Source organism: Parasteatoda tepidariorum, chromosome 6, assembly GCF_043381705.1.
Source record: "Parasteatoda tepidariorum isolate YZ-2023 chromosome 6, CAS_Ptep_4.0, whole genome shotgun sequence".
In the NCBI taxonomy this organism is placed as follows: domain Eukaryota; kingdom Metazoa; phylum Arthropoda; class Arachnida; order Araneae; family Theridiidae; genus Parasteatoda; species Parasteatoda tepidariorum.
In genome coordinates, this window is record NC_092209.1 from 69,869,509 (window position 1) to 69,884,020 (window position 14,512).

General features: G+C 27.8%; 1 protein-coding gene across 3 annotated transcripts in view; it reads left to right on the forward strand.

Annotated features, from left to right (window-relative positions):
• Nucleotides 1-447: 447 nt before the first annotated feature.
• LOC107455406 (DAN domain family member 5) overlaps nucleotides 448-14,512 on the forward strand; it is a 35,855-nt gene continuing 21,790 nt past the window's right edge. The window contains exon 1 of one of the 3 annotated variants that reach the window (XM_071182496.1): nucleotides 448-491. The gene's annotated coding sequence lies outside the window, so the exon portion shown is untranslated. Of the gene's footprint in view, nucleotides 492-1,435; nucleotides 1,795-10,004; nucleotides 10,279-14,512 lie in introns of those variants that run through there. The other 2 variants (XM_016072963.3, XM_016072971.3) reach the window with 2 other exon arrangements.

Consider the following 14,512-nt stretch of genomic DNA (forward strand, 5'->3'; position numbering starts at 1 on the left):
ACTATTTTAATGCGATTTATTTTCGATAGTTTGCAATAAGTGCGGGTAATGAAGGCTTATTGTAAAAAACATAAAATTAGCCTAAGATAATTCCGTCTAAGCAAATATAAGCTGATAATATAGGGAAGGAATATAGGGTATTTGTAATAAATTTTAAACACATTATGCAGATTAACGCTGCTGTGGTGATATCATTTTCGAAATTCACCTTATTTTCTTGAGTTCCAAAGCTACTACCTTCAAATCACGTTCCTAGCAACTAAGGAAGTTTTTTGATTGTGTTAATAGTTTTTATTGTATAAAAATAATTTTGTTTTTAAAAAGTGCTTAAATGAAAATTAATTTACCTCATTTTTCACGGTTAGTAAAAAAAAAGGGGAGAGAAATTATATTGAAGTACTTCTAAATAACTTTTGTATAATAAATTTTATGATCTGATTTTTATTTTTAGAATGAGGGGAGCCAAAATCTAGAAAATGTGAGCCAAATAGGTCAGCCAATTTGATTTTATTATTATTTTTGCTTTTGGAATGAATTTCATTATGTTTCAAATCTATTGCGCTAATCAAAATATTTTCCACACAATAATAAAAGGACTTATTCAATATATTTTCATGGCGAAAATAAAATTATTTTTGATAAATATTTCTTATTATTTTGCTTAATATTTTTTTTAAATATTTAATTAAAATCTATGATGATTTTTGTATCATGTTTAACAATACGGTTATTAAATACCAGAATTTGAGACAGGTCGGTTAATAATGTCAAAGACATAACTATATCACAGAAATTAAAGAATGTTTTACATCAGTTTGATGACATTTAAAATTACATAAGTTTCACGCAATTATTGTTTCAAAAATTTCTGATTACTTTTTAATAAAAAAATAAAAAAGATTAGATATATTTTTTTTTTGTCAAAAGCTAATAAGTTAATAAAGTTAAATAAGTCTTGGAGTCATGTGCAATTTTTTTCCTAGTTCATACTAGCAGTTACAACATTTAAAGAACTATTAGAAAATTATTAAAAACTAATGAGTAAATTACTTGAAATTCGTAAACACTGTTATTAAAGAAAAAAAGAATTAAATCAAGATTAGAAAAAGGTCTGGATAATCAACGCTACACCTTTAAATTTAATGAAATGCAAAACTTAAATAAAAAATAATTTTTTTTGTTGATATTTATAAGGTATATTATTTTATTTAATGAATAGTCTTCAAATTTAAAACTTTTTTTTAAAACAAATTTTAGTATTTCTCTGCTTATTACTTTTAATAATTAACTCATTTTTCTAATCGAAGAAATGACAATAGAGAACTTGTACACCATTTTATCAGTCCCTACTCTCAACAATAGACATTTGGCGACATTTAAGGACTCTACTTTCGTGTCGCCAAAACTATTTTCTTTGGAATAATTTTTTTTTCTTCAAAAGAACGCAGCTGCCAATTGGTTTCGAGCATCTAGGATGAAAAAGTGAAAAAAAAATCGTTTGACGTTTTTTGAGACACCAGTAGAGACAAAATTCAAGATATCAATTTGGACTAAAACAGAAAAGAAAGGATAAGTTATCTTTCAGATTAATAGTCATTTTTCGAATGAGTTGCTATGAGGTTGATTATTCTTAATTTTAAAAATATAATTGTTGAAGAGTCAAGCTAGTTGTTATGAATAAATGTTCGAAATTTTAACTAATATGCGCAAATTATGGATACCTGCTTTCGATTTCAATATGGTCGAAATATTTCGGCTACTTTCACGCCATCTTGAGGAAATGGAGTTCACTGAGTAAGTAGTACATTATAACTTATTAATTTTTAGTTATTAAAAATTATTCAAAAAAAATTTTTTACGCAATATTCCATTAGTTAACTGAGTTAATTTGGCTAATTCCATGAATATTTTTAATTTTGTTTAATTTCGTGTATTATTTTTACAGTTCGGTTTATACCATGGATTTGTTGATAGTTAATTTGCTTAATCCCATGTATTATTTAATATTCAATTTGGTTCATGGAATTAGTTAATAGTTTATATAAATTTTACGAATTAATAAAGTTAACTTTTTATTTGGTACAATATGTTAATTATGAAACTTGAATAAATTATTTTTATATTTATTTGCATTTTATATTAATTTTAAATGAAGTTTACTTGCATTTGTTTTGAATTTCCGACGCGTTCAAGTTATTGAATTAGCAATAATGACTTATTCACCTTAAGAGAAAAATAACAAAGTTAAAAAAAGAAATACTAAATTATTCTTTCTTAACCATTTTGTATAAAGTCAATATGTATCGAGCGTTCAAAACAAGGTGCTTATTTACAAGACAATTTTGTTTGCTTAAGAAAAAATTATTTAGTTGTTAATTTATAAATAACAGCTCTGTTATTGTATATAATATTCACTTAAGCACTTCTTTGTATCTAAATATAAAAAAGCATTCTAATAAAGGCGCTTATTTTGGGGGCAATCGTATTTTAGAAAATAATAGTAAGTGTTATTGTAAATAATATCTCTAAAAGCACTTTATTTAAAGTTGGAGTTCAAGTTGGTTGTAAATTTTGGTTTCGATATTAGTATAATTTGAAATATAAATATTGATTTAAGTAGTTTAAATTTTTCTCATGCTTTAATCAACTTATAATATGCAAGCAAACGGTAACATAAAAAATATTTTCTAAATAACTATTAATCGATGCCTTAACAGTATTTAAATTAAATTTATAGTAATTGTTAGTTTAGTTCTTTTAAAACAAAGAGTTAAATATTTCGTATTTTTTTAAATTAAGTCTTTCTTGATTGCGGCATGGGGTTTCGTAGTTTATTTGATACTGAGTTATCAAGGATTAGGCGGAAATTTTTATAGTGAGGATTAAATTTTTGCCTGGTAGAAATGGCTGTTTTATTGGTAAGTGCTATTAGTTAGTGATATGATATTGAGAATCAAAACACCAAATTTGATACGAAGGTACCTAAGGGTATGCTAATGTATGTTAGCCTAGACGCTCTCTGATATTTCGATATGAGAGAAGGAGGTCGAATGGTTAGAAGATTTTAAACATAATTATCTGACAAATGAAGATTTTTTTCTAGATATTTTTTCATGTACATTCTAGAATACCAGTTTAACAATGCGCATTGTTAGTTTTTTCAAAGAGAATTTATTATTGCCATGTATGCTTTTACACGAATTTTTATTGGAAACAGAAATATTTCTTATCATAGTAGTATAATTGGGAAAACTGTTTATAGATTTAACACCATTAATTAATAATCACCAAATATATCACAGTGACCTTCCTCGTGCTTCGATCTATCTATGTGCCAAATTTCATCGCTTCCGGTTAGATGGTTTAGGAGTTTTTAAAGGACAAACAACCACAGACAGTCATTTATTTTCATTGATATATAGATTGCTTAGTTTTATTTAAGTATTATTTATGTCTTAGTGTTTGATGTATGAAATTGATACATTTCCTCATGTATCAGTTATATTTTATGTCATTTATGTTATGTTTCAACTGTAGATGTATCATTGATTTTTTAATTTTTTATTACCTGTTTTATTTTTTCTTTTATTAAATGAACCATCAAATGCACTTTCGTTTATTAGCTTAGTTTGGGCCCGAAATCTTTTAGGCAAATGAGTCCCGAGATTATCGCTCTGTTCCTTTTTATCAAATGCTATCATAAGCTCTATTGTGGATGGAGTATTATTTTCCGACTTATTTCTGAAATAAACAATCATAATTGCAGTTTTCATTGGTAGTTACATCACCGTTATCCACTATCTATGTTGCTATTATGCGATACAATCTACGTTGAAATTATCAGTACATGTCTTTAGGGGTCTGTTCAGACATTTTGTGAAAGGTCCGGTTTTTGTGAAATTGTGAAAAAATTTCTCACATTCTTTCAACCAGGGTCCTGCTTTTATGAATTAGTGCAAATAGGGTCCGGTTATTGCTAAAAACTTTTTCAAGGAGTTTTTAAAATTGTAAAGAGATACAAGATTATGCTCAGCACTCAAAAATTATAATAAAAAAAATTAAAGTTTCAAAAATAAACAGCAATTGCTGCTTCTAAATTAGAGATGCAACGTACAAATATTTGGTATTTAGCCTATACTGCTGAACGCGGAATATTCATTTCGGATGAGTAATGGAAGAATCGTCTGCCGAAGACAAAACTTAATTCGTTTACATCCATCTTTCTTGTTTTCTGCCCTGGGAAGGGTTTATTCAATTAACAAAACAATAATGAAGATAAATAAATTTGTGAAGGGTCCGATTAAAAGAAAAATCATTTTGTGAAGGGTCGGTTTTTAAGTTAAAATATTTTGTGCCGGGGCCGTTTTTATGAAAAGATATTTTGTGAAGGGTCCGTTAAGCGTTAACGGACCCAAATTTCTTCTAAACAGACCCCTGGACATCATTGCAGTTTTCATTGGTAGTTACATCACCGTTATCCACTATCTATGTTACTATTATGTGATACAATCTATATTGAAATTATCAGTACATGTCTTATAGAAAATAGTCGGCCAAAGCATATATCATTATTGTAATATGTTATCAAAAAATAAATCTGTGATGTAATCTGAAGAAATTCGGTCGACAATTGGTTTTTGGTCAAATTTTGTTGACCCTTAAAAGGATTTTAAATGTTTTCTCAAAAATAGATAATTTTTTTTGCAAATAGTAATTATTTTTATATCTAACAATCGAAGAAATTAAAAAACAATCCTAATCAAAAACTTTAGGATTAATAATTGAAAATTTCTTCAATGCGTTTCTATTCAGTCCAGTGTACTGGGAAACAGCACAACCGAAAGCTAATTCTCGTAGTAAGTATCGTAGCGCAAGTATTGTGCTGTTAATGTATCCATGTTTTGTAAGCATGTCATAAGCTTTTTTTTTAATTGAACGAAATTGAATCATAGTTCTTATTTTAATTTAAATGTCGTTTAGTTTTTGTTATTTATTAATTTGAGCTTTAATAAACAGAATGAATGAAGCACGATAATTTCTACGTTGCAGTACTCGAACCATTTAAAATAGTTATGAGATATCTCAGAAATGTGAGCCGAAATCTATTACTTAGTGTTAGGTGATATCGGAGTTTTAAATTGCGATATATTGCCAGGAAATATAAGTATTTCACACATTATCTCTATATTTTTTTAATTAAATTAATATACATTATTTTAGTTCATCAATTCATTTTCGTATGGAAAAAATTTATCAATACTCATGATGATACCGTATTCGATAGTAATTGTTATGGAAATTATTCGTGATATTATTGTAATTAATGTTTGTCATTGTCAACAAGTATTACGATATTATTCGTATTCAATGTTGTTATCCCTATTACTGTATATTTATTGTTTTTCTTAATTATCGCAAGGCTTAGTTAAACGAATTTATTGTAAATAAATTAATATGATAGCATATCAATCGTGGGGATTCAAGGAATATGCGATTTGAGACATTGAATTGAGAAACAATATCTAGTTAAGGGGGACGCACGTGATATTTATGTAGACTTTAATTATATACTTTAAATATTCATGCGCTCAAGATATTTGTAATTTTTTTTTTGAAAAAGTATTACAGAATTTATCTAAGGCCGTAAATTTATTTTCTACCAATTCGATTTTATTGGTTTCTTAAAGGTGAAATTTGAGTCCTTTAACGGAGACTTTATTAAATTTTGTACCATTAAACCGGACTTTTCACAGAAAAATAGACCCTTAACCGTATTCTTCTTTTCAAAAACACAGTCAATGATGTCATTAATCAATAGTTATAAAAGATCTATTATAGAAGATTTTTTCACTAATTTTATTCAAATGGACGCGGAGAAAAATAAGGATTTTATTACAAATGGACGCTGAGAGAATTAATCCAATCTACACTAATTTAAGATCCAAAAAATCTGAAGAGATTTTTCATGAATACCCATAAACTATTTTAACAAATTCTTGTAAGTAGATTTTTCAGAATTTCATAAAAACAAAGCTGGATCCTTAACCAGTCTGATAATTCAAGATATTCAATACGGTTAATGTATTCCTTCGCAAGGTTTTAATTTGTTGTAAAAAAATTCAAAGTTAGAATTAAATGCATTCTTTTTCAAGTTTTACATGATTTTTATTTGCATTGCCTTAAAATTTTATTTGATAAATAATTTATGGTTACCAAAGTTGAAATAGTTTAACAGGGGGATAACCTTTTAATTAATTAATTTATTTATTCAATTTATTTTTGCTGAAAATTAATTTGGAATTTATTTTTATAACTATTAATTCATTCACTAACTTTTGAAATAATTCATTACTACTCTGTCGAAATTAAAAATTTTTTTTCTTTACTTTCTCTTGCTATTAAAAGTATATCTTTGCATATGTCACTGATTTTTAACTAATGCCACTGAATTTATTTTGTCAGATTCTCAACTTATAAGAATGAAATGTTTTGTAAAGATACCTATAAGAGTTAATTTAATAACTGTTAAATTTATGCAGCTATTAACGTAAAACAACCACGTATACCATTGCTTTAACTATATTTGGTAAAAGTTGAATAAGTTAATCAGGGTATGATAATGAATTCTTCTTAAAACAATTCTTTCAGTCAGGCCAACTGTGAGAAGTTTTCGTGCTTTTCCTCTCCCTATAACGTAAATGCGGGTTAGTTCCATCAAAAAGTCGAGTATTCCAAAAGTCAAGTATTGGGAGAAGGCAAATTTCTCCCAATACTTGATCCAAGAGTAGCCTTGTCTGTGGGATTGGGCTTAAAGTTAAGGGGCAGAGTTGAACTTAGTTATTCGTATTCTCAAAATTGGGGCGGCTGTTCAACGCCGTTTATAAAATAAAATATTACACAGCTAGACGCTTCATTATGGACTGGCTGGTCAAAATCGTATTTGAATCGTTCTTTTATTTACTGTGGTACTTCCAGACAATTTTTTTGAAAGCCCCTTTAACTTTTTAAGGGGCACTATATTAGGTGGGCCAATGAAAGAGCATCCATGCTTCTTACTGGGGTTTGAACTTGGGACCTTTTTGACATGAGGTCAGCTCCCTTGACCACTGTACAATCTGGTCGGCGGACTTATAGATTAAAAATAATGAATTAAAATCATCATTGATTCAGTATTTATTTAGAAGATTTTGAGTTGTTCAATTTCAGAATAAAAAATGTTTTGAAGAATCTGTTTTTAAATTAAAATATTTTGTGATAAGTCCTTATTTACGATAAATATTTTGTGAAGTGTCCGTTAGTCAAATAGATCCGAAACAAAGAAAATCAAATCGAATACTTTTCGGTGCTGTAGTGCTGTCACTATGCTGTAATCGAGCCTAACAGTCGTCAGTCCTTATGGATGCTGAAAGTCTTGTCTGTTACTTGGGAGTCGGCGGTGAAAATTGTTTGTTAGATCTTGATAATATTTATTGTTTTGATTTTTTGCTGTTGTTCTTTATATTGGGTTGTTCGCAGTGCCTTATTAGCGCCTAGGCCCAATAGGCACGGCCCTAGGGCCCACACTTTCTGGGGGGCCTCAATAATTAGTGAAAAGTCCACAATATTACTTTTTTTAAATACTGAAAGAAACAGTTTTTTTCAAGAAAGGAATTTTTTTATTTCTAATTTTCTTTATATTGTGATAAACCAAACTCGTGTAAACATTGCACTTATCAAATCCGAAAGTACAGCTGAATTTTAATTGGTGCAATTTTTACTCCAACGGCTTAAGCAAATGCAACGAGAATGCACATTTGCAAGGTCTCTTATAAATGATTAGTGTCAACAAAGCTTATTCTTAACAAATATGTAAAGCTTTAGATGGAAGGCTTACAACCTTTAAAATAATTCAGCTAATCACTGACTTATAGCAAAAATCACTGATTTCAATTGTTTGTGGTCTGTGGTCACCAAACAATTTTTATTTTCATTCAACATTGTTTTTTTGTTTTATATTTTGCTTTAATATTTAGATGCGTAAACTTTTATCTTAGAAAAATAATTTTCAATTGTCTGCTTTCAAAATTTTTTAAAATGTTTCTTTTGAATCATGCAGCTCAGTAGATATTCCTTTTATTGTTAGGACTACTCTTCAGAAATTTAATTGCAAATTATTTTGTTAGGGGCCCGGAAAATATTGTGGGCCATGGGCCTGAATTTGTCTTGATCGGCCCCTGGTTGTTCGTAAAGTATTTTTTTTTATGAAAATGAAAAGCAACTTTCTTTAAGTGTTAAGTGAGTAAATATTATATTGAATCATATATTGTCCATTCTGGTCCAATACCTTGTGCAATTTTTCAGGATGTAGCATGATTAAACGTGCTTAAAGTTTTGCTTTTTGTTGGCAAAAAAACTGACCAAGGTGATTTTGACCTGCTTCTTTAAAGTAAATGTTTTACCGTCTAAAAAAATTTGTAGAGAACAGAGCATCGTTGTAGACAACTCATTTCTCTTCCCTAGTGATGATGCGTTGCAAAAATGAATTATTTACTCGACGTTTGGAAAGCAAATCGCAGACATTCCGTAAGATCATGAGAAACCCATATGTTGAGCTTATGGATAAAATCTTCGGCTTTTCAAACTGTCATGATAAATTTAATTTAATGTTAAATTAAATTAATCGATAAATTTAATGTTTCAGCAATCACAACAGTTCTTATTCCTTCAATAATGACTTTATTAAGTCTTTATTAGCTTAAACTTGCGTGGTGTATCTTAATCGAAATTTTACAATCAATGTTTAATACTGACGTATTGCCAATACGTTTTCTCCATATGCATCGGATAATTTCTTTCTTGCTTGAACAGCATTTTTACCTTTTCGATAGTAAAAACGTAAAATATGCCAAATATTTTGCTTTTCACTTTCTGTATTTGAAAGGGCACCAACGAAATAGCAAGCTTACAAGCAAGTCTTGCTATATGAACTATCAAATGTACAATATATAATGATTATGCAACTTAAATGTGGAGATGGTTGTAAAAAATTATAATTAAGTCCTCTGTTAGGAAACACAAAATTACTTTTTAAACAAACAAATCAGGGGTCTGTTCAGAGGAAATTTGGGTCCGTTAACGGACCCTTTCACAAAATATTTTAACTTAAAACCGGACCCTTCACGAAATAATTTATCTTTTAATCGGACCCTTCACAAATTTTTTTATCTTCATTATTGTTTTGTTAATCGAATAAACCCTTCCCAGGGGGAAAGAAAGACAGATGTAAACGAACTAAATTTTGTCTTAGGCAGACGCTTCTTCCTTTATTCCTCCGAAATGAATAATCTGCTTTCAGCAGTATGGGCTAAATACCAAATATTTATATGGTGCATCGCTAATTTAGTAGCTGCAATTGCTGTTTGAAAATTTAATTTTTTTAATTATAATTTTACGGTATTGAGCATAATCTTGTATGTTTTTATTATTTAAAAACGCCTTGAAAAAGTTTTTTTGCAATAACGTACCCTATTTGCACAAATTCGCAAAAGCAGGACCCTGATTGAAAGACTTAACGTTTATTTTATCTTCACAAATTACGAGTAATTTTTTCACAATTTTACAAGAATGGATCTTTCTCAAAATGTTTGGACACCAAATGTAAATGAAATTTCAGCAACTAAATGCCTAATGCGGAATGTTGCTCTCCGGAAGTTAATTACAAAAAAATGTAGCAACAAGTTGAAATATTATTTATTCTTCCTACCTCCATCAAAACGACGCCTTGATATCAGATTTTCAAATTAACAATCAATTTAAAAACATGTTTACAGCTTGCAAAAATAAGAAAACAAAGAAAATGAAATCGAATTTCCTTTCGGAAAAAAAAATATAAATGGTATTTCTGAAGCTCTTTTACAAAGGCCGATTTTTTTTCTATTTAATTCTTATCTTTTGGAATTGCGGCGTCGAATAGTAAGAATAATAAAAGACTGTTCATACACTTTCTTTTTTATCTTTCAGATATGGCTTTCATTACATTTAGATTAATTCAACAGGTTAACGAAAGTTGAAGATTACCTCCCCCAAATCACAGGAAACCTGCTAATACGGCTAAACAAAATGTTTACATGTTATGATAGATTGTAAATAAATAATTTTAGGTCGAAATGCGTGCCATTTAAAAGGTGTACAGTGTTTTTTCTAATAAAGAAAATAAAAGTTGTTTCTAATTGAAATAATAATGATAGCGCTATCAATTTCTATAAAATATTGTATCAATTACGGAATCAGAAAAAAGAGGTAAGCTTTTAGCTGTTTAAAGATTTAGTAAAGCATTTATATATTTTATTTTAAAATTGAACATTGCGTAAAAGAAGGCAGTATCGAGTTTCAATGTAATTTAAGAAGTTCACTAACTTTTATTTGCTGTGTTTGGTTTCAAGATAAGTTAAATTCATTTTCAGAACATTTTATGCGAGAAGTCAAACATTCATTGTAACGAAATATTATTTTATTTCTTTTTGGTGGTAGGCATCTTAGATGTTTGAAATTTTAGGATAAGTATCATCCTAATAAAATATGCATTTTATTTTGTACTATTGATATTTAACTAAATAACGGTTAATTTAACCTTATTTAATTAGTAGATTTACAGTATTTATATTGTAAATAGTATAAAAATTATATTTTATAAATTATGTCTTGTAATTAAGTTTGTCTTTAAAGAGGGGAAAAGAAAGGTTTTGTTAATTTTGATTCGTTATTATTAAAAATAGCCCATCCCATCTTCCGAGTTCTCCCTAGGAATAAAAGAGGGCCGGGCGCTGTCCCTCAGAAAAGAGCACTTAGAGTTTTGAAATAGGCACTCATTTGCCATCGTAAAAATTTATCAAAATGTGTAGTATTATGTTATAACTGAATTTGATCCTCAACAGTTTTTAAATTACCCCCTTATACTATTTTTCGTGTATATTTCTAAAAATAATTTTCTCTCGTTTTAAAAATAAGAGAAAAATTAGTAGTTTATAAAAACAATTAAAGACACGCTAATAGACAATCTTTGTGCAGAAATTTTTTTTTTTCAAAAACAGCATAAACTAAAATAAATTATAAATTAATAAACAACTTGAAAGCTTTTTTCTATAATTAAAACTGAAAATTTTGAGAAAATGAATATATATAGAGGTGTACTTTTTTTAAAAAGGTATTTATTTAAAAAATAATTTCAAAATTTAAAATCATTAAAAATTTATTAATACCCCCCCCCCCTAAAAATTTTGAGGGAGGAGAGGTTTTAGAGTTTGATATTTATCGTTATTTACGATGCATCAATTTTATTTGTAATTCATTAGATTAACTTATATAATTATTTCAGACAGTGAGTTGTAAAATTATTTAGTATAATTCTGTTTGATGACATTGAAGAGAATTCGAAGTATTTACCTATTATAAAAAAAAGGTGTATATAAACGTAAATCTATGCAAAAATTATGACGAAAAATCGAAGAAGAAAACTGAACTTAAAAGTGATCGATTACTTGTTCATTTTTTAAAGGTGATGCTGAGTTTGCTAATGTGGTCAAAGTTACTGAAAATGTCTCGGGGGGGGGGGGTTACATGAGCCAATTGAGAAAAAAAAACTGCCTGCTTACATTATTTTATTTTTTTCAATATTAATACCACATTGAACATTATAAAAAAAAATAAGAGCAGAGAATAAATCACATTTCTCAAAAGAGATATTTATTAAATTGTTTTTAAATATTTGTGTTATCAAATAATATTTTGTTTTATATAAAAACTTATTGTACATAAGCTTCATCTAACTTTCAGAAAACTAAAAATTCCTTAATCCCAAAGCTAAATTTTATTTAATTTTAAATAGATTTTAAAAATAATTTACTTATGCACTGTTAATAAAATAATTTCTTATTAATTCTGAAATTTAAAACTAAGCTCTTATTTATTCAAAACACTTATATTTCAAAAACATATGCATATAAAATCGTAAAAGTAAACTTAATGTTTACCACACGATTTATAGCAGAGATCACATTGTTTATCAACTTTGTTCCAAATTTAAAATTTGTTGATCAACCTTGTTCCAATTTAAAAAATTTTAACTTATTTTTATTATATTTTGCTTCCATTATGTTCTTGGGCAGGGGTGGCGAACCTTTATACACCAACGTGCCATTTTTTCTAAAAAATTGTTTAATGAAATCACAGACGTGCCGTCAAATAATTTTGACTTCATGATTATTGGGAAAATAATAATACTAAATACTATCAACTCAAAACTCTTTATTTAAATTGAAAAGAAAATACACTTTGCTATGTCTCAGTTATACGCGTAATTCAACTTGAAGTAGCATCAGTGGGACTTCTGTTATTGCAGATTAAATGACAAATAACTTATATTAGGTTGTAAGATATTAGTTTAAGCAGGACTGTTGATTTTTTTGCTAGTTATTTATTGTTAGCTTGTTTTTTATGGTTATTAATTGTTCTTTTAGTATTAATTGTAAATTTTTTTATTAATAATTGTTTATTATTTTGTGAATTTTAATTTAATTGTTACATATGCTTCATAGTGTGTGACACTTGTGTAATAACAATTCATAGTGCAATAACAATTGTGATCGGTGGCGTGCCCAAAATATTGTGTCGCGTGCCATAAATGGCACGCGTGCCATGGGTTCGCCATCCCTGTTCTAGGGCATAACTTCTTGAATATATAACTTCTGTTACTTTTTTTATAATACTTCCGATTGTGCTTGGCTTTTGAAAAAAAAAATAGTCTTAATGAACCATTAGCTAGGAAAATCCCTAATCTGCCCAAAAATTAAGTTTAAAATTTCTTACTCAAAAAGCGATATTGATTTTGGTTAGGATTGCTATAATTTTCCCCAACCCAAAATAACCCGGTTGAACACCTGGAAAAAAACCTAGGTTTTATCAAAATTGCATTTTATTGTTAATAAATTAGTTCTAGATATTAAGTTTATAATGGAATAAAACTCTATACAGTGATGTATTTATACTTCCATTGCTTCTATATACTACTATGCCTTAAAATTTTTAATCAATCTTTTTGAAAACACTCATAATTAGAAACTGCCAATAATATTTGAGTGAAAATAATAAAATGCAGTAATATGCTAAGGTATGTGTATCACAAAAATATATGATACTAATTGGCGATAGAATTAAAACTGTTATAACAAGTTACAATGTATCGAATCAAAATGTAATGAAATGAGAAAATAATTCATTTATAAAAATGTATGATTTTTCCTAACTTGTGACACTTGTTACAATCGTTTTCAAACGATGCTTTTAAAATCTAGCTAAATCATCACAATTAAATTAATGATATTAATACAGCAAGACTTACTTTAAGACTATAAAAAAATGGAACAAAAGCTTATAAAACCGTGAAAAAAACAGTGGATTGGGTTTTTTTTATTTATAAAAAAATAACCCAGGTTTTTTGTAGTTCTGTTCTGCTTTGGAAAAACCCTTTATTATTAACGATATTTTTATAAATGAATTGCTGAAATAGAATTTATTTATTTTGTTTTTAAGGTCAGACACAACTTTACTGCAACTTAGTATCTGTAAATAAAAACTAAAGGTTTTCTTTGGGTTTTCGACACTCAAAATATGACTTATTTTATTTGCCGAAAGAACTTCGAAGAACATTCAACTATATTTGTTGAGGATATGTTGTCTATATGTTGAACATACGTAAAATTCCGATTATTGGATCCTAAATTTTTCATATTCCTCATTTCTTATTTGGCATACTGTTTATAGTTTAAGTTTTTAAACAGTTTAAAGATATGTTTTTAAAGTTAATTAACTTTAAAAACATAACTGAAACGTATACTTAAGTATACGTTTCAACATAATTTTCAGCAGAAGATTTTCCTGCAATGGGAAATGATTTACAGTGAAACAGATTTACAGTATGAATTGACCTTGACGGTAGATAAAATTAGTATGCGAGTCAAAATTTTAATAGCGGTAACACCCAAAATTCGATATAATAATTTTTACATTTTTTGTTGTTTTTTGAGAAGTATATATTATACAAAACAATAGCCCAAAACGATTTTTTTCCATTTAATTTATTTTACAAGATATTAACAATTAAATTTTAAAGCTCTTTTTAATTAAAAAATAAATATCTAAGGATAGAATGAATGGATTTTAAAAAAATGTATCTCATTTTACGCTGAAATAATTGAAGTTTTTGATAAAATAATTATAATAAAACAAATGTTTAAAAAATTTAATTTTTATTGCAAAATTAAGTTGTAAAATGAAAAACAAAAATGTTGTTAATGTCGTACAAAGTTCAAACAAAACCCATTTCAAAGTAAATTTTATTCTGAACAAAATGGCTTTTCAAAAAAAAATGGATCGCAATTCCATAAAAAGTTATAGCTTTTTTCGCGAAACGCTGCACCGCGGTGGGCTCTGCCACTCCACTCCGCTGATCGCTCAATTGCGCTGTATCAGTTAACTT